Source organism: Panthera pardus, unplaced genomic scaffold, assembly GCF_024362965.1.
Source record: "Panthera pardus isolate Hobbes unplaced genomic scaffold, ASM2436296v1 HiC_scaffold_18, whole genome shotgun sequence".
Taxonomy (NCBI): Eukaryota; Metazoa; Chordata; class Mammalia; order Carnivora; family Felidae; genus Panthera; species Panthera pardus.
In genome coordinates, this window is record NW_026526743.1 from 34,659,093 (window position 1) to 34,686,294 (window position 27,202).

Consider the following 27,202-nt stretch of genomic DNA (forward strand, 5'->3'; position numbering starts at 1 on the left):
AGTTCATTCACAAACCCAGTGTGCGACAGAGCTCATAGGATAAATGTACCTTACACACATAGGTATGTGTGTATGTATAATACATAGTACACACAAATAATACGATGATATGTAATGAGTTTCAGATATCAGATGCAAGAGTTTATTAAGATCAAAGCACCAAAGAAAAAAAGAAAATTGAGGTATTAGATGGACACATTTTTGGAATTCTCACAAAACTCTGACTTGAAATGTAAAAGCAAATTGCTTTATGATTGTTGGAATTTAGTTTAAAATATAAAATGTCACCAAGGACTACATACCAATGACTTCAAGGCCATTTCTATGCCAGAAACTTCACTGATGCCTTGATATGGAGGCTGCTAACTCTCTCCTGGCCACAGGGAAGGTAGAGATTTGCCAGAAACCTGGCCATCCCAATGCTGAGGTCCTGAACCCAGGAGTGAGGACTTTTCGGTTCAGCCTTCGGCCTTGACCTCCTGCCCACCTTCTGGCAGAGATATAGAAACATAGGAAGGGCCACACAAGACACAGTAGGCAAAATACAGCAGATCCATATTCGTATCCACCCTGCCCTCCAGCCGGGGGACGGCCGCACCATCTCTGTGTTCAAAGAGCCTGAAACTCCTTCACTCTCAGGTCTGTGTCTGAGAGGTAGCCAGGAGCCCAAGACTTCTACACCCAGAGGGAAGTAAAGAGGGGGAATAACATGGATTGGGTTTGATCTGGTTCTCACAGTAAGCTAGAATAAAGCACACCTAAGATTTACATGATTTTCCAGTTTTAATGATTGACCTTGAGATTCAATCACCTCCAGGCCTTTGCAATGCTGTTTTCCCTGCCGGGAAGGCCTCTCTCCTTCCACCGACTCCCACCTGCCTCCACCCACCTGGCTGACTCCTGCTTGTTCAAGTCCTTCAAGCTTAGAGGTCACGCTCTTTGACCCTCCCAGGCAGTATATCTCCTGACTGCCCATCCCCCCACCACACCACTACACTGGATTATAATGGTCTCTTTTGTCTACACTGCTCTGGAAGGGCAGGGCCCTTTCCTGACTTGATCCAAGGAAAACCCCTACAGTGCCTGGTATCGCGTAAATTTTCATTGACTACGTTAATAGATTACATATAATTCAGAGGGAAAGAACAGGTACTTTAAAGCATTTGCAGACTTTCGTCTTGTGTAAGTTAATGATAATTCTTATCAAAAGGAGATAAGAGATAAATCCTTAAACAATTATTTCAATGTGGTCAGTAAGGAGCACCCTGCAGTTATGAAAAGTATATATCCTTGCACGATTCTGGGTAACAGTTTCTTGAAGTTGAAGAGCAACATTCTAGAGTTAGGAGTCAAATATTTAAGCAGTCCTGACTCAATTAGCCACTGTTTTGAAGCCACATGTTCCAATGCCCCTGAAAGAGTTTGTTATGGACAGCGCAGAAAGAGCTGGGGAGGAATCCCATGGAGGATCCCGTGGGTTCTGAACCCAGCCCTGCAATCATGAGTTTGACTCCCAGCTGCAGGACTTGGCACCTTAACCTCTGAGCATATTGGGGGGTGGGGGTGGGGGGAAGGGAGGGCTTGGTTCTTGGCTCACACCTGCCAGCTTTTAGGAAGCCACGCTCCTCAGTGGACATGAAGGGGTGGGGGCTTGGACAACCCTTGGCTGCTCTGTAAGTTCCCGTCGTTCTCATCTGCTACACACTAAGCTCTAGGCACTAGGTGCTCAATAGACACTTGAACAATTGGTACCTTTCTCTCTCCTCTCCCTTCCAGCTCCCTCTGTGCACCGCCCCCTCCCCCATCCCTGCCCAAGGGTGCCTTCTTTCTAAAAGCTGTATTAACAGAGGAAACAGTTCTCCTATTTACAAAAGTCTCTGCAGGGAACCAAGCAACTCTTCCCTCAATAAAACCACCTTGCCCTAGAATGTCTAGACAGTGACTACCTTTCTGCATTTGCCAGGGAGATTGGACCCAGCAGTGCTTCCTTGGGCTCTCAGGTGAGGGAAAACTGAAACCTCTTCCTGACCTAAGAAAAAATTTGGCAGATACCTCTCCTGGCACTCCAGTGTGATAAGCAAACAGAGGGTTTTTTTTTCCGTTATCATTTCCTGTAGTCAAAAAAATGAGAGGAATGCAAACACTGAGAAGATACGTACTCATGCACCAGGTAATAAAAAGATTTAGCAAGAATGGCCATGAGAGATCAGCCCTGCCCCTGCCCCTGCCCCTGCCCCTCCTCCCTGAGTCTGCGCATCCTGCCTGCCTGCCATCCAGAAGCTGCCTGGTCTTCCTCACCCAAACGTTCCCCGCCACCCCCTCAACCCCTGACCCCGCTTCGCTTCTTGCTCCTAAATCATTCTAGCTCCTTGTTCGAAGCCAAGGCATGCATTATTAACATCGTTCCCACTTTTTTTTCAGCTTCTCCATTCATTTTTACCCATCTGCTGCAAATTCTAGGTGGCTGGCATTTTTTTTAACTTCATTTTTTTTTCCAGCACAAATGTGGTAGAAATCAAGAGTGGAAGGAAAAAAAAAAAAAAGAAAAAAAACAGATCCCACCACCCTTATCTTATTGTCATTGGCCCAGGTTTTATTTTCAGTATTTGACCTTGAGCAGACATTATTTCCCTATTAAGGAGAGACGTGTAGGAAAATGGTTGAACCTGGGTTTAGGGGTCAGGTAGTCCTGGGTTTGAACCCTGGCTCAATCACTTCCTCTGTGCCTCAGTTTCTTCCTGTGACAATGGAAGTAGCCCTGATACCTAACCCTGTGGATCGGTGTAAGAGGTAAACATGTGCCCGCATCTGGCACGTGTTCAGTAATCCACAAACACTAGCTCAGGTATAGGGGGAGGTAAAGCGTGAATGCAATTTTCTATTTTGCCTTTTCTCACTTAAAATCATATAATAAGCATTTTCCGAGTTATTTGTTTCTACTATGTCCTGCTCTTTTCTGAACTGCATGCCCCAGACTGAAGATAAAGCCAGGTCCCGATCAACTTTGGGATCCCAGTATCTGGGGACACGCCCAGTGCTCAGTAAAAATGACTGGAAAGAATAATCACTTTCCTTTTCTTTCCTTCTTTCTTTTTTTAAAGTAATCTCTACACCCGATGTAGGGATCAAACTCACCACACCAAGATCAAGAGTCACACGCTCTACCGATTGAGCCAGCCAGACACCTGGAAAGAACAATCATTTTAAATGACTGCATAATATTCCCTGAATGGCTGTGCCCCAACTGAGCTGATCGTTCTGTGAGGTCAGATATGTGAGTAGCTCCCAAATGTTCACTTGCATAAACAGCCTTGCTGTTGACATCTCCCCACGCGCAGCCTGTTCATTCCCAGGGGAAGGGGTGTTGTTAATTTCATAAATGCTTTCTGAATAAAGAATCTGAGCATTTTTTTACACATTCTAAACATGTTGCCAGATTGCCATCAGAAGGGGCCGTACCAAATTTACACTTTACGCTGTCGTTGGTAGCAATTTTGACGAGAACTATTCCTTACGCTAATTTACAGTTTTTCTCCTGGATCTGAGATTCCGGCCCCGGCTGGTTCCCCTGTGCAGCATGAGACATATAAAAAGATGTCTGAATGATGGCTGTCAAGCGGGGAGGAGTGTCTGCTTTGTTTGCCAGTGTTGCTGTCTGCTGGGCTGGGCCGGGTGGGGCTGGGAGCACTGAGTCAGTGCACCCTCTCCCTGCCTGCTTTTTGGCCCCCAGACACCTGCCCAGGTGGGTCTCGGGCCATCCCACAACCCTGGAAGATTCCTTTCAGGTGACCTTTAGTGTTACTAAGGTTATCCCTGCTCTGACACCAGCCGGGCACTTCTCTGTGGCTTCTTACAGTAAGTCAGTCCGTCACTCCTGGAAAGAGAATCCCTCAAGAGGCTCTGGGATCTGCAGTCAGCTTTCCATTCCTGGGGGTGGGGGGAGCGGGGGGGGTACACAGAGCAGCCTCCAGGTAAGGGAAGCCGTGTGCTCTGCAGCCACAGCTCCGGACCACCCAGTCAGTCCCCTGGCACTGCCGGCAGGCATCGCTCGCCCAGGTTCTGCGGCAGCCCCGAGGTCTCCACCCCCCCACCAACTGACTCTGGTCCTCGCCTCTGGGGGTGGCCCTTGTTTGCAAACAGCCACAGGAAGTTTTGACGCTGCTGATTAACCAGACTCCCACGGCTCTGCATTCTTAGTCATTGTGGCAAGTCTCAACCTTCCGCCTGCCCCACCGACATCACCAGCTTCAGGTGACAGTGACGGCGAAGAAATGACTAGGAGCTCGCTAGTTTCGGTGGCCTTCATCGTCATCTTAGGGATGGGGGGGTGGGGGAGGGGGAGAGAGAGAACCTCCACGCATCCCAAACAACTGGAATGCACACAGGGCCTGGAATGCCACAGCGGGAATTTAATCTAAATTGATTCGGTCTGCCTGTGCTGAGAGACAGCTATGTGTTATGAAAATGAAAACCACAGGCCCAAAATGCAGTCACTTGTGTCAGAGGCCCTGTATCAGTACACCAAGACTTAAACTTGATCTGACTACAGTTTCCATTCCCTGACCCCCAAGAATGTAATCTGTAACCAGGCAATATAGGAATTTCCTGGTCATTTCCTGGTCAGCACCCCTTCCGGACACCTTAGAAAGGTGACCTTGCCTAACACTGCATTCTTTGCTAATAATTTCCTCTTTTCTCGTTCCCTCTCTGCCTTTAAAAACCTTTCTGGTCTGTAGCTCAACAGGGTTCGTTTCCATTTTCTAGTTGGGATGCTGCCTGATTCACCAATCATTAAATATTTGATCTTTAAATTTATTCAGATGAATTTTGTTTTTTATTTATATTTTTTAAAATATTTTTTTAAGTTTATTTATTTTGAGAGAGAGTGAGAGCAGGGGAGGGGCAGAGAGAGAGAGAGAGAGAGAGAGAGAATCCCAAGCAGGCTCCGCACTGTCAGCCCAGAGCCTGATGCGGGACTCAAACCCATGAACCGCAAGATCATGACCTGAGCCCAAGTCAGACACTTAACCGACCTAGACACCCAGTTGCCCCAAATTTTGTTTTTTAACAGTGCCATGCACTGGGCTGAACTCTTTACAGGAAGGATTGCCTTCGGTGTCATTTAATCCTCTCAACAACACAGGCAATGTTATCATCCCATTTTATAGATGGAGAAACTGAGGTACTATGTTTTAAGAATGGCTAGGGGGAGGCCCATGCATGAGTAGGGGGCAGCTGTGGGGAGATGGCTTTGGGCGCTGCAAAAGGCAGGTACTCTGGGGCAGGAGCCCTTGTTCCCAACCACTGAGGGACCTTGCGCAGATTTCTTCCCCTGCTCTGGCTCTCATGTCACTCCCTGGATAAATGGGAAGGGTGGGCTAGTGACCTTTCCGGCACCAACGCCACGAGGCAGTGAGTGGGCAAGATGGAAGGGATGACTCCAAGATTCTACCCGCAGAAGCCCTGGGCCAAGGGAGGGGTCGTTCCAGCCTGGTTCCAGCTTCACTGTTTACCAGTCACTTCACAAGTAAGTGCCAGTAAGGAGTAAGGAGATTAGTGGTTAGGGGCGGGGGTGGGGATGGGGAGTGACTGCTAATGGGGTTCCTTTTGGGGGTGATGAAATGTTCTGTAATTAGATTACGGTGATGGTTGCACACCCCTGCGAATATGCAAAAACCATTGCATTGTACACTTTAAATGGGTGAACGTTATGGTATGTTAATTATATCCCAATAAAGCTGTTTAAGAGAGAAAGGAAAAAAGGAAAGTAGGAAGGAAGGAAAGGAAAGAGGAGGGCAGGAGGGAGGGAGGAAGGAGACCTGCATAGAGGTTGGGCCAGAGCTGTCTCTGGGATTTACCTCCTGGGAGTGGGACCCTCGGCACCCAGCCCTTCCCCGGTTCTCTCTCCTCCAAGCGCCCACGCTCCAGAGCCTAGGGAGGGTGTCTGTGAAGAAGACACCCAAGTGGCAGGAGATGGCTCCATGTTCTAACTGGAAGTGTCAGGAGCTCCTGCTGTCCTTGAAGGCCGAAGGACCCATGAATGAAAGAGCAGGCGCAGAGCTGGAGGAATAGGGGAAGCGGGGTGGGGATGCCAAGAAAATGGGTGAAAGCCAATGCAGAGGGAGGTGTCAAGGAAGAGGCCCTGAGCTGGGGCACAGTGTTGCTCCGATCTGGAGGGCCCAGACACAGACCCCGGCTGGGAAACGTGGGGCCGTTCCCCGGCTGGGAAACGTGGGGGAGGTGTCAAGGAAGAGGCCCTGAGCTGGGGCACAGTGTTGCTCCGATCTGGAGGGCCCAGACACAGACCCCGGCTGGGAAACGTGGGTCCGGCCAGGGGCTCTCTCTCGGTTGCTTGGAACCCTTGTGGCGCGCCAGCAAGCGAGCACAAGAGACACCCGGGTCCCGGGCCCCGCCCCCTGCAAACCGGCACCGCTGTCTTCTGCTTGGCAGCAGTGGCCAACAGTCCGAGGCAGCTGTCCCAGAGGCAACGGCAGCCCAGACTTGACTCCGAGCCGGGGGCACAGGTGCAGGGGACCCAAAATGAGGGCAAAATTGGTCTGTAACAGGCCGGAGCCCAATCCACTCCTGCTGTTAGGGCAGCTTGCTGTTGAAAAAAGAGACGCTCAGAGGGTCTGGGAGCCACGGCCTCCCGGTGGAAATCTCCAAAGGCAGACGACCTTGCAGGCGCCTCTCCCAGACAGACCTCCCCCGGCTCACATCCTCTTTACGTGAGCCTCCTGGGGCAAATGGAACTGGACGGCCAGTGCCGTCTGGGCGGGGCACCCCTCACCCAGATGGGCTCAGTCCTCTGCAGTGGGCTTCATCACAGGGAGGAGACCTGAATGCTCCCTCGGCATAAAAGCCATGCTGGGCCTGGCCTACAGGCCGAGGGGGAATGTACCCCAGCCCTGGGCTGAGGGCCCTTGCCTGCTTCTTCCTACTAAGGGGTGCTTTGCTATCGGCCCCACTCTGTACCTTTGACCTCAGGCGGCTGGCTCCAGAGTCCAGGTCTTGAACCACTGCACCATACTGCCTCTCAAGGGTGCTGTCAGTGTGCTTTTGGTCACCTGTGTTAATTCTCAGCATGCGTTCAAGGCTCTTTATCATCCACTGCAGCTGACCTGCTCAGCCCTCTCTCTCATCGATCCCCCCAAGGCACCTCTCTCTGTTCCTCGAGTTTACCGTGTGTCTATGCCTTTCACCTTTGTACCTCCATGATGACAGCCCAGTGGGAATATCACCTCCATGGCGCCTTCCTGACACTACCCAGTCAGAATTCCCCCAGGACCACCTAACCTTCCCTTAACTCAGTGCGCTGGGTCGGAGCTTGTGGGGAACTTATCAGGATCCTCCTTTGGGCATGGAGCTCCTATGCTGTGTGACCTTAATAAGGCATCTGATGTCTCTGAGCCTCGTTGTCCTCATAAATGGCAGCCATAATAATAATAAATATTATGATTTCTTAAGCACTATTATGATCGGGGCATTATGTGCTAAGTACTTTATGTACATGATCTCATTTAATCCTTCCAGCACCCTAGGAAGAAGGTACTATTGCCTCATTTTACAGATGCAGAAACCATCACTGTTGTTAGGATTACCACCACTAACATCATTGCCATTCTTTGTCCCGAAGCCAAGCACGAAACAGATACTCAAATCCTGATCCTTAAGTTCAAATGTGGTGAAAACGGGAGGGGACTTGAATAGAAAAGAGTTCCAGAGGAAACAGTGCCCTCCAAGCGCTCCAGGGTGCTCAGCCCAGCCCTGTCCCGGCTGGGATGATTCCATCTTTGGAGGCTGACGCCAGCAGATGGTTGAGGCTGGGGACCTGGGGTGGGTGGCCTGTTTTCACCTCTGCCATCAACCCTGCCTTTACAGACAGAAACAGACCCTGCTCAAACCCGCCCTGCAGTGTTTGGAGCCCCTTGGTGAACGGGCCTCCCGGGTGGATGGTGACTGAGGCTCTGAGGGTCCTGGGAGGTTGATCGGGGGCAGAATTCTGCATACGTCTATAATTAAAATAGCTTCAGGGTTGGTTCTGCCAGCTCAAAGAATGCCCCGTGTCTTCGTGCTCCAAGCTCTGAACACCCCAGTGAATTCTAGGACCCCCACACCCCCCACCATTTCTCAGAAGCCCTAGGGGCTACTTTGCAAGGATCTTTGCCATTCACCCCCACCGGCTGAGCTGGGACCACATCAGTGGTCCTGGCCTGACTGTTCAACCTGAACATCTGAACCCCCTCACCAGGGAAGCTGGGGCCGCCCCCAAAGGGGTGCTGCTGCCTCTTGACATTGGAAACACCAGGTCCAAAAGCGAAGGTCTAAAAGCGAAGCACACTTCTGAGAAACACTCCATTCGTGGCAGGGAAGAGGGGAGAATGGTCCGCAGTCTCAACTATGCCTGGCCTGGTTTGTCCCACAGTAAGGCTGCCTGGGTTCATGGCGTCACAATGTTTTGGCTTCCCAGAAACACCCCCAAAACCCCCACGCTCCTTTCTTTGCCACTGCCCCACCCGGGCACACAGGCAGTGCTGGGCACCCAGACTAAGTCCATGTCCTGTGGTGAGCTCTGCCCCGGGGCCCCTGCGTCCATGTGATAGACTCAGCCGGGCTGCCCCTGCCCAGCAGACTGGCTTTTCATCCTTGAACTTCACCTGGGGTGGTCAGGACTCCTGTGCCCTTTTCTCCCTGAGGCTTCCTAGGCCCTGATGCAAATTATTGGACACAAACAGGAAGGATGTGGTCAAACTCTGTCACCGGCCATTTGACCTGCTCCTAATAGTCATTCACAAATGTGCCTGGTGCTGTTGGGCAGAGGGGAGGGAGGGCGCCCGCCACTTCCAATAGCTCCTCATGTCCTCAAAACATCCCCATTTACAGCAAACAGAGGCCCTAAAAGATAAAGTGGCCAGTTCAAAGAAAGTGCCAGAACCAAGCATCCAGGCCACTTCTCTCCCCTGCCCACTCTTACCTGAAACCCAAACCCAGACCCAGAGGCCATGACAGGTCCCCAGGGAAGGCGGGGCCCTCCCTCAGTTTCTTCAGAAGGAGGCCTCAGAAGACCCACCTCCGTTGCTGAACAGAAGCTGGGCAGGAGGCAAGGGTTCTGCCTACACAGGGGAAACTCTGGGCTCAGTGAGTCACAGCTGACATTCCTCGTCTACGCGTTACAAAACCACAACGGGCTGTGGAGTGACAGCCGGCTGCTCAGGCTGTCGGAGGAATGCTGTTGCCAGACAGGTTTATGAGGCATCTGCCGAGATGGGCTCCAGAAACCAGACCTGGGCTCTTGCCACACCAGGCGGCTCCCAGGAGGCCACGGCCACGGGGCAGCCACCACCCCTCCCCACAACAAGGGCTCATGGAGACCCACCCCCAAACCTCAGCATAACCCCTGAGATTCATGGGAGCCAGCCACCGTCCCCACAGGCAGCCACCCCATCCAGGCAAAGGCTTTCGGGGACCGTGGCCTGGACAACCACCCCACCCTCACCCCTATCAAGACTGGAGGGCAGAGGGGTGGCAGGACTCTCCCCCAACCAAGTCTGTAGCCATCACAGAACCCACCTTGAACCATTACTACAGAGATGATAAGAATGTTAACAATAATACGTGTCCCTATGCCCGGCACCGCACTGAACACTTTTTCTGGATTATCGCGTATATGGATTTCCGGTGGCTGCTGTAACAAATTACCACAACCCGGGTCTACGTGGTGTTCTCCTCTTTGTGTGTCTGTATTCTTTGTTGAAATTTCCCTTTTCTAATAAAAGACGTCAGTCAAATTGGATTAGGGCTCATTCTAATCTAGTATGAGCTCATCTTAACTTGATAACCTCTGCAGAAAGACCCTATTTGTAAATAAGGTCACATTCACAGGTTCCAAGTGGACACGAATTTGTAGGAGACACTATTTAACCCAGTACATCACCTGTGATTCTCCCAACAACCCCATCTTACAGGTAATAAAACTAAGGCTCAGAGAGGTTAAGCAACTTGCCCAAGGTCACACAGCCAGGAATGGAACGCAGTCTCTCTGATTCTACAACTCACACTATATTGTGCCAGACATCCTCATCACCATCTCCTCACGGGGGCCTAGTGATTCAGTGGCCACAAAGCTTCTCCTGGCCATCGTCATGTTTTCCTCTCACCAGGTCTTGAGGGCCTGGCTTACAGCATATGGAAATGGAAGCTCCATTAGTTAACTTGACCAAGGTCACACAGCTAACGAGTAGCAGATTTTCGGACCCCAGGCCCAGCACTCCCTGTTACATAGGCTCCAAATGGGGGTCTCACGGGAACATTCCAAAGCTCTGCCACGCCAGTCAAGGCCATTTGCCTGGCGTGATCAATGCCCATTCTGTGTTTACTTCAGCTACACTTACCGAGCCCATAAAAGGTATTGTAAATCTGCGGCTTAAATTCACCTCCTCAGGTTTCACCCCTCGTCCCAGACTGCTGTCTGCCAGCAGCAAGGCCAGCTGTTCAAGCGGTTACCAAGCGGAGGCAAACCGGGTCAAGACCGCAGAAGGAGCTCACAGCCCACAGGTGAGCCGTGGAGCCTCGCCGCAGCAAGAGATACAGTGGGCACCGTCCCTCCAGTCGTGCCCAGACAGGAGGGGTCACGACACAGACACAGCCCACCGTTGGCCCGGCTCCAGGCACAGTGCAGCACTTTCCGCTAATCCTCACAAATGCCCCACAAGGTAGGCTCTGTTGGTTCCCCCACTTTCCCGGAGGAGGAGACTGAGGCTCCGAGGAAGCTCACTCTGCTGGCAAGTGGCCAAGCCAGCACTTGGTCCCAGGCCTCTGAGTCCAGAGCCCCAGTCTTGATCTCTGCAGAAAGTGCGCTCAGGGACGGTCCAGGGCTGCGAGCATGACCACTGATGGGGGAGCACCTTAGAACATGCAAGGGATGTGGGGGTGGGGGGCACTGGAGGAGGATTTGAAAGAGGGAAGGCAGACTGAGGACCAGCAGCCGCGGGAGCCAGTGCGCTCCGGGCCATGCAGGGCAAGGGGGTGGGGGGACACAAAGTGGTGCAGGCCGGAAGGCAGGACCCTGGAGGACCTCTCCTCTGATCCACCATGAAAGCCAGAGAGGTCCTAACATGAAAAGCTAGACCACATCACCTTCCACCTTTAATGCCCCAGTGGCTTCCCATGTTGCTCACAACAGAATCCAAACTCTTTCCTGTGGCTCTGCAGGGCTGGTTCCAATGACCTCCTTCAGCTCAACTCAGTTCTTGCTGTTTAGGCTTCCTTCTTGTTCCCCAAGCATGCCACCAGGCCTTCGCATTTACTGTTCCCTCTGCCTAGAATACCATTCCACCAACTTTGTGCATGCTAACTCCTCACCCTCAGAATCTCAGCTCTGCTGTGCCCTCCCCACGGTGCCTTCCCTGGCCACCAATCCAGTATCAATGGTCCCCAGTTATCATCTATCTAATCCCCGCCTCTCCGATTATCTTTCCTTCAGAGCACTTTCCCTAACCTGCAGTTGTCCTGTTTATTTATTGTCCGCTCCTTAATTGTCTTCCTTCAAGAAGGTAAAGACTTTGTCTTGTCCCCTGCTTCCCCCAGCACCTAGCACAGTGCCTCCCACAATAGTGGGTGCTCAGTAGGTATTTGTTGAATAAATAAATGCTTGAATTCAACAGAGATATAGAGTCACAGATGGATCACCCGAAGAAAGCCTGGGAAAAGACCAGGCCAGCAGCTGAGATGGCCCTTGAGCGGCCCATGAGGCCAAGGCCTGAGTGGAAGCCACTGGGGAAATCGGGGAGAGGTGAGGAGTGTGTGAACCACGAGAGACTGCCTGGCCACAAACAAGGGCAGAAACAGGCAGAAAGGAGGCTGTTTTCTCAACAGCCGTGCAGACCAGACCTTGTGGCCAACCAGTGGGCAGATGAGACCACGAAGAGTCTGGTAAGAAAAGTTACTTGTTAGGGTGACAAACAAAAAGTAGGTCCCAACGCATCCTGCACGCTTTCACTCACTCATTCCTTCATTCATTCATGAGTATCGAACACCTGTCAGGTGCCACCCGTGAGGAGAGCTGCTCTGGGGGTGGGGGGGCAGCGGCGTCAGGGACGGGGATAGGGTAAAGGATGCCTGGGGCTGCCAGAGGGACTTCCTGGAGGAGAGTGACCAGACCCCCTGAGAGGATGCTCTGCCTCAGGCTGCAGCTCTGAGCAGAGGCAGAGGCAGGAAGGGGAGCCATGTGACCCTCTGCTGCTCCAGCTATAGCCACAGACACGGAGACCTGACCAGGGAGGGCCCCTTCGTCCACGTCCTCCTCCAGCCCATAACATAACTTGGATGAGGGGGCAGGGGTGTTTAGACTCAAAGGTGAACTTTCATCCCATAATCCTCTGCACTCATTTGCATGCAATCTCTCCAAGGCTCCTAAAGCTAATTGCCACCTTGCATCTTACAGGCCCGGGGGAAGTACAAGGGTCATCCTTCTTATCTCCATAGGTGCTTGGGGGAGGGTTCCAGGTAGGGGATGGTTGGAGATCTTACAATAATTTGCTGACCTCATTGCTCGAGAAGTTAAACAAAAACAACATCTGCAAATAAAGACCAAGAAAATTCCCCCAGGGCACAGTGGCCCAGTGGTTAGGAAAATGGGCTCTGGGGTTAAAATCGGGGCCCACCTCTTGCTGGTTGAATGACCTCAGGAGAGCCCCCAAACCTCCTTGAGCCCGTTTCCTTGGTGCAAAATGGGGATATAACCGTTGTCTTTCAAAGGGCTGTTGAAGAGATAAATGACAACGATGTGTGTGAGAGCCCGGTATGGTAGCACTTACTAGGAGCGAATTATGGGCCAGGCATTGCTAGAGGAGCCTTCATTCTGTAAAGAAACTGGCCTAGCCTCCCCCAAAAGGTCAATGTCATGAAATACAAAGAAAAACTCAGGAACTGTTCTTTTTTTTAATATTTAAAAAAAATTTTTCTTTCATTCTATTTTAAAGTTTATTTTTGAGAGAGAGAGAGAGAGAGAGAGAGAATGAAAGCACAAACAAGGGAGGGGCAGAGGGAAAGGGAGAGAATCTCAAGTGGGACTTGATCTCACGAACTGTGAGATGATGACCTGAGCAGAAATCAAGAGGCAGACGCTTAACTGACTGAGCCACTCAGGGGCCCCAGGAACCATTCGAGTCAAAGGAGACTGGAGGGACATGGCAGCTATAGGCAAGACCAGAGCTTGATTTCCTTTTGCCATAAAGGGCATTATGGGGACAATTGACAATTGACATTAGATAGTAGAATTATCTTCAGCAGTAATTGGCTGCTTGTGCCCATCATACAGTGGTTATAAAAGAGAATTTCTGGGTTTTAGGAAATATATACTGAAGTATCATGTCTGCAACTTATTCTTAAATTTCAGAGACAGAGAGGGCGCCTGGCTGGCTAGTCGGGTAAGTGTCCGACTTCAGCTCAGGTCATGATCTCACATGATGAGGGTTTGAGCCCTCATCGGGCCCTCAGTTATCGGCACAGAGCCCCTTTCGGATCCTCTGTCCCCCTCCCTCTCTGTCTCTCCCCGGCTTCCACTCTCTCTCTCTCAAAAATAAATAAACATAAAAAACACTTTAATTTCAGAGAAAGGGAGAAAAGATATAGCAAATGTAAAATGTTAACACTCATGGGATCTAGGTGGAGGGTATCTCAGAATTGTTTGTATTTTTCTTGCAATTTTTCTGTAAAATGTCTACTTATGAAAGGGAAAGAAGAAGAAATGCATGGTCCTTGCCTTCGGAAGGATGCAAAGTTCTGGCATAGCCCCTTTCCAGAGGGGAGCATGTCTCTCTGGTGACAGCCTTCCGGGGAGGGTGATCCCCTGTCCGGGATGGCTCGGGACTGTCCTGGCTTTAGCCCTGAATGTCTTGCATCCTGGGAAATCCCTCAGTCCTGTGTGAACTGTGATGGGGGGGGGGGTCACCCTATTTCTGGGCCAACATGTGGGTGAATACTGCCAACGCAAGGTGAGCCTCTGTGGGTCCAGTGAGCATCCCTGCAGAAGTGGGGGGCCCTGCGGGCATAGTTGCTGTGAGCAAACACAAGACAGGCCAGACATCTCATCTCACTCAGCAAGAGCCGGGCCCGAGACTTACAGGCAAATAAAGTTTTGCCTCACAACAAGATCTCAAAGTGGTCAAGCGGCCCTTTGCCTGGATCACAACTGAGGCCCCAAGAGTAAATTGGAGCCTATGGTGAGGCCAGCCCTGCCCCACTGACGCCTCCTGACCAGGCTCTCACTCAGCCTCAGGCAAATAGTTAACCTGCATCTGAAGCCTACTCAGCTGTCACTGTGACCAACTGGAACCCAACTTGTGAAGGATGGACGGATGTCCTTAGTCTGAGCTCTGGCTCCGTCAACAGGGCACTTCATGGCTGAGGAATGTGGCCTACAGCACCACTCACCCCGGCCCAGCCTGCCTAGCAGGTTGATGACTGCCTGGGGCCGGGCCCTTGGGCACGCAGGTGACCTCCGGGGGTCGTTCCCCCTGAGTGAGGCGGGGCAAGGCACCAGAGTCAGTCCTCAAGAGTCACTGCACAGTCCCCTCCTCCCTGTCCTTCCCCGACAGATACTGAGCATCTGCATTGTGGCCTCCTAGCCTCAGAGGGCTCTGAGACAGGTGAATGGAGTTTGCACACCAGCTTTGAGCTCCATCCATGAAAGCCTAGATGCTGTGATCATGACAAGGATACGAGATTGCACGCAGCAGGCTGTTAAACACCGTGCAAGGGAGACGCCACTGCGGAGCCAGCTGTGAATCAAGCTTTGACCTCGGCCACCTTCTTAATTTAGAGAAGCAGCAGCTGCCCACCCAAATTAGCTGCCCCCTGTCCGGCCTCGGTTCTGCCATTCACATGCCTCTCTCCACTCAGGGTCTTTTGCAAGCCAAGTTGGCATGTTGCCCTGTGGGGCTGTTTTCTTGTTTGACTGCCTTAATGCCACACGAGTCCAAACAGTACAAATTCTGGTGAAAAGCAAGACTCCCCCTCACCCCTGACCTCTGTCCCCCGATCTGCCTCCTCTGAGACAATCATGGCAACCAGTGGCTGGCAGATCCTTGCCAGAGATAGACCCCATACATAAGCTCCCACAGATGTTAGCACAGCACACATATCACTCTGCGTGCAGGAAAAAAAGCACGCATACTTTGCTTTTCTTACTTAACCCTCTTGGAGAGCCCTTTACATCGCACAGAGACTTGTCCCCCAAAGGCTGTGTATCTTTCAAAGGGTGAATGGACCCAGTTGACTTAACCAGTCTCTGTTGATGGATAATTGAGCTATTTCTAATCTTTTAGATTACAATGCGTCCAAAAGGAATGTCCTCCTGGATGGATCTTTGCTCTCACAAGTAGTCGTAGGTATTCCTAAAAGTGGAACTGCTAGCATTTTAAAATTTTCGGTAGGAACCCTCAACCCCTTGGAGAATCTAATGAAAAATAAGACACCTCTCTCCAGAAAAAAATCTATGCAATTTTTTTTTTTTTTTTTTTTGCATTGAATTTCTGGACGGAAGCTCACAGACTCCACATTAAGAAGTCTTGGTGTAGGGGAGGGGTGCCTGGGTGGCTCAATGGGTTGGTTGAGCATCCGACTCTTGATTTCTGCTCTGGTCATGATCTCGTGATTCGTGAGTTTGAGTCCCGCATCAGGCACTGAGCTGACAGCACAGAGCCTGCTTGGGATTTGGGATTCTCTCTCTCCCTCTCTCAAAAAAATGAATAAAAGAAGAGGAAGAGGAGGAAGAGGAGGAGGAGGAGGAGGGGAAGAAATCTTGGGTTAGGGAAAAGAATGCATGTAAGAAAATTGCATCTGACCACCACCTCTGTGTGTGTGTGCGTGTGCGTGTGTGCTTTGATTCAGTCATTAAACAGGAAGCAAGCAGTTTGTTCTGCTGACAGTCACAGAGACAGCTAGCACAATTCAGGTCAGATTCCAGAAGTCAGATTCTTTATCACGCTCCATCCACCACGGTACATACCTCTCACGGTTGTCGTTATGCTCCTTGACCTCAGATTTCTAGAATGTGGCTGTTGAGCAGGAGTGTTGGGCTGGGGCTGTTCCTCACAGCGGCCCACTGAGGCGCTGGGGCCCCGGGGCTTCCTGCTGACCCTGCCTGCAGCTGCCGCCTCAGGGCTGTGAAACCAGACCCTGCGTCTGGAAGGCTCGGGAGCTCACACGCTCAGTTAGGTATTAATATTTTATGGCGGCAGCCAATAAGGACTCAGGGTAACAAAAGTGTCTTCGGGAAAGCACTATACAGAGAGCACATTGTTTCTCATTCGGGGTCCACATCAGAAGAAAGGGAGTCCACGAGAGAAAATCTATAAGGAAGCAGAACCGAGAACAGCCTATGGCTGGTCGGTCTAATGTCAACAGGCTCAGGGTCTGATTTTGGTACCCTTGGGAGACAGGAGCTTCCCTAGGGCAGTGGCCACAGGCCACATCTTGGTGTCCAGCTGGCTCTAAGCCTGAGGACACTACCCACAGTGAAGACATAGCAAGTGCTAAAGCCAGAGAGCCAAGGACCCTGGCTGACGGTCTCCTGGGCCACTCACCTCTCATGGGGCCATATCCACAAATCTAGAGCAGAACCCAAGAGCCACCCAGTGCCTGACACGGAGGAGATACTCAAAACCTATTATCCCTTCCCCTCCTTCCCCCTTCGCTCAAAGTTCCTGGAGTTCACCATGGTTGGGTCCCCTATATTCCCTGAGCTACGAGCCTTCCTGTGGACACAGAACATGTCTCTCACACTTTAGAGAGGAAGAAACTGGAAACTCCCACTCCTGGAAAACTTCATGTAAGTTCTAGAAAGTTCCATCCTGAATGCTAAAGCCTTCAGGCCTTAGCTAAAAGGCTAAAGTGTCAGTGGCTTGTGTACCAAGAAAAAAAATACCTACCATCTACTGGGCACTCACTATATCCCAGGTAGCAATGTAAGCATCTTAGATGTGTTAACTCATTTATCCCTCCAAGGTAAACTCTAGGAATATCTCATTTTTCAGGTAAGGAAACTGAGGCACAAACAGGTGAAGTACTTGCCCGATGTCACACTACTGGCAAGCAGTGGGGCCTACCGCTTTGCCCACGGACCCCTCAAGGGCTTTCCTGTGAGCAGTCTCTTAAGGAGAATGGAGGAGAAAGCAGCTTCCTGTCCCTGCCTTCTCCCCATTACTTTCATCCTCGTGATGGATTCCCCCACATAAGCCTGTCACTGAGCAAGTGCTTTACCTGCATCATCTCATGTCACCTTCGCAATTGCCCTGTGACGTAGGAAGCGTGGCCATGTCCCTCTCCCTGGTGAGGAAGCTGACACGAAGCGACCTGCCCAGCAACTCCGTGCTAGAGCCAGGATCCGTCCCGGGGCTGCGCCATCTCGAAAGGCCAGGCCCTCGCTGGGCACTGCACAAGGCAGCCCACGTGCAGACGTGGCCGCGAGGAGATGGAGTGAGTGGGGCAATGGCCAAGGAGGCATCGTGGGCGGCAGGAGGGAGGTTTGTGGCAAAGCCTTCTCCGTGTCTCTGCCAAGAAGATGTGCTAGTCATTGTCTACCTGAGGGTGGCACCCTGAACAGACAGCCTCGGGTGGGGCCCGGTGCCTCTGGGCTGGGGTCCAAGCCTGGGTTCTTGTCCCAGCTCTGCCCGGGCAGATCCAGCCTCTTCGTGGGTCTGGGTGGAGGGCAGCCTCTGCCGACCCTTCCGGCCCTAATACTTGGTGATGCAGGAGTGGGAAGCAGGGCGGACGGCATCAACCCTTACCCACAGTGACCTTTTAGCAAATGCCTGCGGAGCAGGCCCCTCCCCAGGGTAGTTACTCAGCACCCCTCCACAGCAAGCACCTCTGAGCACTAACCAGATGCCAGGTGTCATAAGGCAACCTCCACGCAAGCTCCTCGCTATGGATTAAAGCACTGTCGCTACACCCATTTTATGGATGAGGAAACCGAGACTTAGGAAAGTCAAACGGCTTGCTCAAGGTCACCACAAACCTAGTAAGCCCAAGGCCGACTTATCCACTAGGAGCAGTGGGCACCATGCTCAGGGCCCACGGTACTTTTAGGGGGCCCATGAAAATGTTTCAATTTCAGTGAAAAATCAGAAGGAAAAAATAAACTTTCAGGATAATGAAAATGTTTTCATATATAACATTAATATATTCATCTTTACGTCAATGTAGTAGCAGATATATTTTTACATTTTTCTTTTTTTTTTAATGTTTTTTGAAATTTATTTTTGAGTGAGAGAGAGAAAGATAGAGCATGAGCAGGGGAGGGGCAGGGAGAGGGAGACACAGAATCCGAAGCAGGTTCTAGGCTCTGAGCTGTCAGCACAGACCCCAATGCAGGGCTCGAACCCACAAACCATGACATCATGACCTGAGCCAAAGTCAGACACCCAACCCACTGAGCCACCCAGGCGCCCCTAGATTTTTCTTTTTAGTGGAGTAAGGGAACCACAAAGGCAAAAGTGCCTGGGACTCACAAAAGTCGTCATGCCACTCTGAGTAAGCAGCACCTGAACCCAAATCTGTTCCCTTCCCAAGGCCAGAGCCCTCAAAGAAATGCCCCAGCCTCTCTCCCAGTGTCAAAGGAGCAGCACTCAGGGTGATCCTGGGAGCTGCGGTGTGCACCTGTCCCTGGGAGGGCCTCAGGCAGAATGGCTACTTGGCCACAGACGCTCACCCTGCTGGCCACTCTCCCTGGTGGGCAAACTTCCCCAGCTCAGCTCCTGGCAAGGACGGTAAGACCAGAGGTGTCACATCTCAGGGGCAGGTCATTCGGGAAGAGAAGGTGAAGAACAATATAAGTCCCTGGAAGTTCCTGCCTGGGAGAAGCAGGGGAAGAATGACAAAGATCATCCAGAAGAACATTCCAGCTTTTCTTCTTCACCCAACAGAAAACAGTAAACAGCCTGGACCAATGGTAGAAATCGTGTCTTTGAAAGTTCAGGTATAGCCCAGGTAGACAGAGAGCCCTAGTTTTGGATTCACACAGATCTGGGTTAGGGTCCCTACCCTACCACTTAGTTTGCTGTGTGACCTTGTGAAAATTACTTTACCTCTCTGACTCTGATTTCCCCTCTGGGAAATGGTAATAGTAACAATCCTGCATCCCCAGAGGGTTGCAGTGAGAACAGTCAGATGCTTCCTGTGTAGGAAATGCTTGCTGTATTAAAAAGTGGTTGCAACTAAAAGCCAGAGGAATATTTATTTTGGGGGGAGGAAAAAAAAAATTGATCCCAACATCCCTAGGGCTTTGGGTAATTGGAATGCTATGGGCTTTCCCGGGACATAGATACATTTAAAGAAGCCACCAAAGCTGCTATTACTGTGAGGTCAGCCTCATTTTCCCTCCAAGTCTTTGAGGGCACCGTTTAAACAGGAGATAGTCACCTTGCTAACAAAAGAAGAGGGTTGTGTCCAATTAAAGTGTCACCAGAGTCGGAAATTCACCAGCCCTGGTGACTTACGCCACACTTGAGCCTCGCAAGTCCAGGATTACACAATGTCATGCTGAAACCGTGAACTAGAACAGAGGCCTGAGTGATGAGCAGAGCTGAGGGTCCCTTTCGGATGAGCAGCAGGCGAGCCTGTCTCCCACCAGGCTTGGTGCTATGGTCAGAACCACATCTGCGCGCGCCAGGCAGGCTGAGCCCCGCTCACCCCACGTGGGCCTTCTCCAAGTGTCCCCTCAGGGCTTGGCTGTAGGCAGCCTCCTCAGGTGACAGCACCCCCCCCCCCACCCCGAGTGGTGCTTCTCCAATTACACTTGAACCACCTGGGATGTTGTTAAAGTGCAGCTTAAGATTCAGTGGGGCTTGAGACTGTGCATCTCTGATAGGCTCCCGGGTGATGCTGATGCATGAGGGCAAGACCTTCCTCCGGGGCTGCCCTCCATGTGGTTGACCAGGGGACCCTGAGCCGTCTGCACTCCAGAGCCAGCTGCACTACTCTAGATCCTCATGATTTCCCCTTTTTTGCTGGGGGATGGGGTACAAGAGGAATTAAATAGAAACATTTGTGGTGGGATAATTTACTGAATGGCTCATTTTCGTCCTTCCAGAATGCCCACATCCCAACCCACACACCCGTTGCAGGTAGCAAGACCCTTTGGAGCTGTCTTGCCGCAGAGATGTTAATTTATTCTTTTATTTTGAAGATTTTTTTTTTTACATTTATGTATTTTTGAGAGAAAGAGACAGAGCGTGCACGGGGGAGGGGCAGAGGGAGACAGAGACACAGCATTCGAAACAGGCTCCAGGCTCCAGCTGTCAGCACAGAGCCCGATGTGGGGCTCGAACTCATGACCCAGGAGATCATGACCTGAGTCAAAATCGGACGCTTAACTGACTGAGCCACCCAGGTGCCCCAATTTATTCTTTAATTTTGAGAGAGAGAGAGAGAGAGGGAGAGGGGCAGAGGGAGAGGGAGAAAGATAGAATCCCAAGCAGGCTCCGTGTTGACAGCACAGAGCCTGATGCGGGGCTCGATTTCCTGAACCGTGAGATCACGACCTGAGCCGATATCAAGAGTCAGACAGACCCTCAACCAACAGCGCCATCCAGGCCGCCCACCACAGAGACTTTAAAACTACAATGAATTGCAGTAGTCAGATGCTTCTCTTTTAAAAAGAGAAGGCTCTGGGTAAAGACAAATCCTCTGCTATCACCCCTTCTCCTAAGCCTCTTCCTTAGGATTCCCCTTTTCATGCTTATGGAAAAGTATTTTTATTTAATTTTTTTTTTAGAAAGAGAGAGAGTGAGAGCACGTGCCCCCGCAAGCAGGGGAGAAAGGCAGAGGGAGAGAGAGGGAGAATCCTAAGCAGGCTCCACACTCAGCACAGAGCAGCCCCAACGCAGGGCTCAATCCCACCACCCTGAGATCATGACTTGAGCCAAAATCAAAAGTCAGACACTCAGCCGACTGAGTCACCCAAGTACCCCAGGGAAGGTATTTTTAAAGAGGGATTTTGGCAGAATCCTCTTGGGGTGGCTTTTCTCTTCTTTTTTTACAAAAACATAAGCCCAGGGGAGCATGGCTGGCTCAGTTGGTGGAATACGTGACTCTCGATCTCGGGGTTGTGGGTTCAAGCTCCACATTGGGTGTAGAGATTGCTTAAAAATAAGGTCTTAGGGGCACCTGGGTGGTTCAGTCAGTTGAGCGTCCGACTCTTGGTTTCAGCTCAGGTGATGATCTCACAGCTTTGTGGGCTCGAGCCCTGTGTAGGGCTCTGTGCTGACAGCACAGAGCCTGCTTGGGATTCTATCTCTCCCACTCTATGTGCCCCTCACTCACTTGTGCTGTCTCTGTCTCTCTCAAAATAAATAAATAAACTTTAGAAAATAAAATAAAATCTTAAAAATATATGTATAAGCCCAGAGGCCCAGAATGGGGGAGGGTACCATGGCTCCCCTTCCCACCTGTGCGAGAGGGGGTGGCGACAGGTAGCAACGGTGCCACAGGGAAGTTTGGGGGCCTTTGGCCTCCCTATCAACTCCACCAGGACCCCTCCCTAATTCCTGAACATGGACAGCTTAGTCAGAGCACTCTGGGGATGCTGGGGCCACGCGCCCTAGGGGATTCCCTGAGCTGGGGAGGAAGACCGTGCACCTGCTAAGGCAACAACCAGGCAGAGCTGAACCTCAGGGAGAAACTTCCAGCCTCGTAACAGGCTCCCCACCCCAAGCCAGCTCCACCTGGAAGCAGCCCCTGGGGTGCTTCCCCCTGGGGGACCCAAAGGCTGGAACAGTTACAATGCCAGCATCAGAAATGGTGACATAGAAGGCGCAGAGCCCCGACCCCTGGCTCTGGTGAGTTCCCCATTCTGGAGATACCCGGAAGGGGGAGGGGCTCCAAAATCATTGAGAAGGAATTTATGGCCACCCTTCTTCAAGGGAAATTGGGGACAGAGCTAGACACCTTCAATGACAATTTTAATTCCTTCTTTTAAGTGTTTTTTTTTTTTTAGTAATCTCTACGCCCGACGTGGGGCTCAAACTCACGACCCCGAGATCAAGAGTTCCGTGCTCTTCTGACTGAGCCAGCCAGGTGCCCCTTTCAATACCAATTTTTAAAGTGTTTTCATACTCATGGCATATACTTAGTTTAACGATTAGGAAAGCAGTTACCATTTTGCTTTCAAGTCATACGCGCACTGTGGCTTATAAACACGTTACTGAATATACTGTCTGATTAAAACAATCGCTAAAGGTTACCATCTGTTAAACTAATCTTTTAGCGTTGTTTCCCAGGGGAGCTCTCCTCGTTTCAGTTGTTCTATGCCCAGGAAATATCAGTTTATCATGTTAATTTATTTATTTTGAGGGGGGAGGGGCAGAGAGAGAGGGAGACAGGGAATCCCAAGCAGGTTTCTCTCTGTCAGTGCAGAACCCAACGCTGGGCTCCATCTCGCCAACCCTGAGATCATGACCTTAGCTGAAATCAAAAGTTGGACACTCGACCGATTGAGCCACCCAGGCGCCCCGGGAAACATCAGTTTAGTTTGTCCCTGAGCAAACTGCACTCCCTGACAGTTTAAACAACGTATGAATGAATGAATGAATGAAGCAAAGGTTATACACATTATACAATTCATTTGTTATTCAGTAAAACATTCGCCTTGATCTCTTTTTTTTTTTCAAGAGATAAAATTCTGGAATCTCTGTGAAATCAGAACACCGGGTGGTACCCGCGAACGGCTGTTACCTATTGGCATCTCTCGAAGCCACTAGACTCCGCAGAAGCAGCAGATAATTAGCAATATTCAGGCCTTCTGCTGCTACCAGGCCACCTGTTCTTCCCCAAGGAAGTCCATCTAGGAAAGAGTGGGAGATACCTGCCTGTGATAGCAAAGCTCAGGAGGATAAAAAAAGCAACAACAAAAAAAGTGTCCTCTTTCCTTTCCTCTTTGCCAAGACTGACTGGATCCCTGCAGGGCCCCTCCGCCCCATGAGTAAGAGAGAGGAAGATGCCCTCTTTTGTTCTAGCCACAGTCATGGGAGAATGCTGCCTTTTCCCTCAAGGCACTTCAGCACCAATATCTGAGTAGGTGATAGGCCATTTCGTCATCAGAAGGTTTTGGCAACAGAGGGAAAAAAAAATCTTCTTTTAAAAACAAAACAAGGGGTGCCTGGGTGGCTCAGTCAGTGAAGCGTCCAACTTCGACCCAGGTCATGATCTCACCGTTTGTGGGTTCGAGCCCCATGTCGGGCTCCGTGCTGACACCCCAGAGTCTGGAGCCTGCCTTGGATGCCGTGTCTCCCTCTCTCTCTGCTCCTCCCCCGCTCAGGCTCTCAAAAATAAATAAACATTTCAAAAAATTTAAAAAACAAAACAAAAACAAAAAACCCCACACAATTTAAAAATATCACAATCAAATAATAAACATTGAAAAAAATTTTAAAAACCAAACGAACACAAGAAAACTCACACAATTTAAAAATATCAAAGTCAAATCAACCCCTTTATCCACCGGGAGGGGGAAGACACGAAAGTGTGTTTTACTGCATCCCGGCTTGTCGTGAAAGAGGAAGCTGGAACGCGTTCCAAAAAGCAGCCAAAACACTGGTGTGGCAATTGGGAGCACGAATCTTGCAGCTAGCTATATGACAAGCTGACAGCACAATTTTCCTTTGTGGATCTTCTGAAATAACCAACATGACTATAATAAGAGCTATCATCTATTGGGTGCTTACTATGTGCCAGCGTTTTCTCTGGCCTTTCATGAAATTCTCAGAACAGCTCAATGAGGGGGCACTACTCAGCCCGTTTTGTACTAACCGAAGGAGTAAGTGACCTGCTCAGAGTATTGTGGCCAAGAAAACTCCATTCCAACCCAGGCCCTTGCTCCTCACGCAGGTGGCTCTGGACGCCAGAGCCTGGACGGGTGCACAGGTCAGTCTTGCGGGGGAGTGAGGGGGACACGAAAGCTGCAGACATTATCTTACCAGTCTTCATCAGAGTCCCCTGGTGGGGCTAAGAGCATTCTTTTTTTTTCTTGATAAAGAGCTAAGGCTCCCTCTCCAAAAGTTGAATTCATGCACGGTCGAAAAAGGAATTCATGGCAGAGTTTTCTGTTCTTGGGCTGAAAACTATATCTCATTGAACTACCCCAAACAGGCACAGAAAAATCACAAAAATGTGCCCTCTTGCTCCAAAAGCATTCTTCCAGCTTTCAGCTCAGTCCTTTAAAGACAACGTCATCTGCGTGTATTATGTGTATTTGTGAATGTGTGCATGTGTGGATGTGTGTGTAAGTGTGTGTTTGGAAAGGGTGACAGAGTTGGGGAAGCAGGCAGCAACTCAGGAATTCAATCAGCTCAATAGGAAAAAAAAAATCACAACACTGAAAATGTAGCAGCAAACATGAGATTGTGTTGCCACGGCAACCATTTAATTGACATTTTCATTTTCCCCGCATTTGTTCCGGGCAGGTGTGGACAGATATGCGTCCTCAAGGAATGTGGGAGGATGAGGGTGTGCCCATTTGCCTCGGTCAGAGTTCACGATTGGGGGGCTGGTACTGCCCCCGGATAAGGTCCTTGGAATCGGGGTCTTAGACAGTCGGCACAGAGAACCCTGTGTCAACCATGACAGGCAGACCATCATCACCGTGTAACAGAGGTGGAGACGATGGTACTCTTGACCTTCTTCATTGCCTGGATGGGATGCTGAGGCTCTGGCAGACGGTCATACAGAGCGACTGAGGCAGAGCCTGGTTTCAGACCTGGGTGGCTATTCCATGTTGGCTTTGCTGAACTGCGGTCAATTAACAGGGGTTGGCGGTGGGGGGGGGAGGGGTGACGAGGCAAGGAGGCAGCATGGCACAGCCTAAACCCACCGAAAGAACAGGGCCATCTTTGATATACCCAAACAGCAATCATTTTCCCCACCAGACGACGCATCATCAGCAAATCTGCTGCCACGGAACAAAGAACAGAGAAACGGGAACATCCTCCAGCCCGGCGATTGGAGATGGAATTAAATGAGGATTTACCTGCAGGAGCAGCTGATGTTCTAACTACAAACCTCCTCCGAGCAGTCTGTGAGATTCGGAGTGCACGTGCCCCGCAAGCTGCATCCCAATCCCGGAGGCAGCCCTGGCTGGGCCCTCGAAGCCTCCACGCACACAGAATACTAAACACACCCCGGGAGTTCCCGACACGGCCACCTGGTTACAGCCCTGCCCGCACTTGTCTGCAGCAATTTCTCTCCAAGGCGAGGCTTCACGCATATCTGTCACCCAGCATCTGAACACACAGTGTTCGCAAAGCACAGCTCCGCGTGGGAAAACATGAGCCGTCAGCAAATCATTTCTGTGGGGGCAGGAACATCTTCAGGCGGGACTAGTGCTTGGATGACGTCCCCGTAAAGAAGGAAGGGGCTGAAACTGCTATGATGCTGCAGCTTCCATTTTCCATAAAGCAACCTGCTTTCTAGAAGCCCATCTAGGTTAGCCAGTGTCATAGCTTGGCTTAATCCCTTTCTTCACAGGCTTGGGCGTTGTTATCTTTGCTCCTGAAACCACTCCTGAGCTTTATAGTTCCCGCAAAATCTCATCATAAAAAGATCTGCAGCGTCCGTGGTGTCGTTTGAACACCAAACAACAAAAAGGCAGCAGCACTGCAGGCAGGTGCATGAAGCTCTTGGGGCAAAGGGTGACTTGGGTTGAAATGGTCTCTGGGAAATGTGGGGGTGGCCTAAAAAGCCCAGTGGGCCTCCTCCAAAAAACCAAGAGCAGGGGACCTGGCTGGCTCAGTTGGTGGCAGAGCATGCGAATCTTGATCTCGGGGTCATGAGTTCAAGCCCCACATACAGGCTAGGGCTTACTTAAAAAAACAACTGAGGGGCCCCTGGGTGGCTGAGTTCATTGAGCATCTGCCTTTGGCTCAGGTCACGATCTCGTGGTTCATGAGTTTGGGCCCCGCATCGGGCTCTCTGTTGTCAGCGCGGAGCCTGCCTCGGATCCTCTGTCCCCCACACCCCTGCCTCTCCCTTGCTTGTGCACTCTCTCTCAAAATAAAAACATTAAAAAAAATAGTGAGAGCAGCATTCTGGGAAATAACCCTTATTCTGGGGTGGTGCCTACCTCCTAAAATATTAAAGGTTATTTGTAATTGTCTCTGTAAAGGAAAGGCCAAAAAAAAAAAATCTATAAATAGGACACCTCCCACGTTGTCATTCCCTAACTTTATTTTAAATGCCTTTGAAGTTTATTTTAAAGTATTTCCCAAGGGGCGTCTGGATGTCTCAGTCGGTTCAGCGTCCGCCTTCGGCTCAGGTCATGATCTCACAGAATGTGGGTTGGAGCCCCGCGTTGGGCTCTGTGCTGACAGCTCAGAGCCTGGAGCCTGCCTCGCATTCTGTGTCTCTCTCTCTCTCTCTCTCTGCCCCTCCCCCATTCATGCTCCCTCACTCATGGGTGCTCTCTCTGTCTCTCAAAAATAACTAAACATTAAAAAAATTGTTTTTAATTAAAAAAATTTTTTTTAAATTTTTTTTAATGTTTAGTTATTTTTGAGAGAGAGAGACAGAGCGTGAGCGGGGGAAGGGCAGAGAAAGAGGGAGACACCGAATCCGAGGCAGGCTCCAGGCTCTGAACTGTCAGCACAGAGCCCGACGCGGGGCTCGAAGTCACAAACTGCGAGATCATGACCTGAGCCGAAGTCGGACGCTCAACCGACTGAGCCACCCAGGCGCCCCAACATTAAAAAAATTTTTAAGCACTTCCTGTGACTTATAAATTTAGGCATTTTGGCTAACATTATTATTTGATGCTTGATACTCAAATGTAATCAAAGTGTTGGGGCGCCTGGGTGGCTCAGTCGGTTGGGCGACCGACTTCGGCTCAGGTCATGATCTCGCGGTCCGTGAGTTTGAGCCCCGCGTCGGGCTCTGTGCTGACAGCTCGGAGCCTGGAGCCTGTTTCAGATTCTGTGTCTCCCTCTCTCTCTGACCCTCCCCCGTTCATGCTCTGTCTCTCTATGTCTCAAAAATAAATAAACGTCAAATTAAAAAAAAATTTAAAAAAACAAAAAACAAAAACAAAGTGTCAAGCTTGTTTACCCAAACTTATTTCAATCTAGGTTTTGGATTTTTTTTTTTTCCTGAACCTAAAATTGCATGATGCTTGTGCAACACGCATTTGTCCACCTGACGTTTTCTCCATTGCTTT

The 27,202-nt window shown here is 50.6% G+C and overlaps 1 protein-coding gene across 4 annotated transcripts in view; it reads right to left on the minus strand.

Annotated features, from left to right (window-relative positions):
- The window catches only part of KIFC3 (kinesin family member C3), a 76,394-nt gene that overhangs the window by 44,755 nt on the left and 4,437 nt on the right, over window positions 1–27,202 (minus strand). The window lies entirely within an intron of this gene.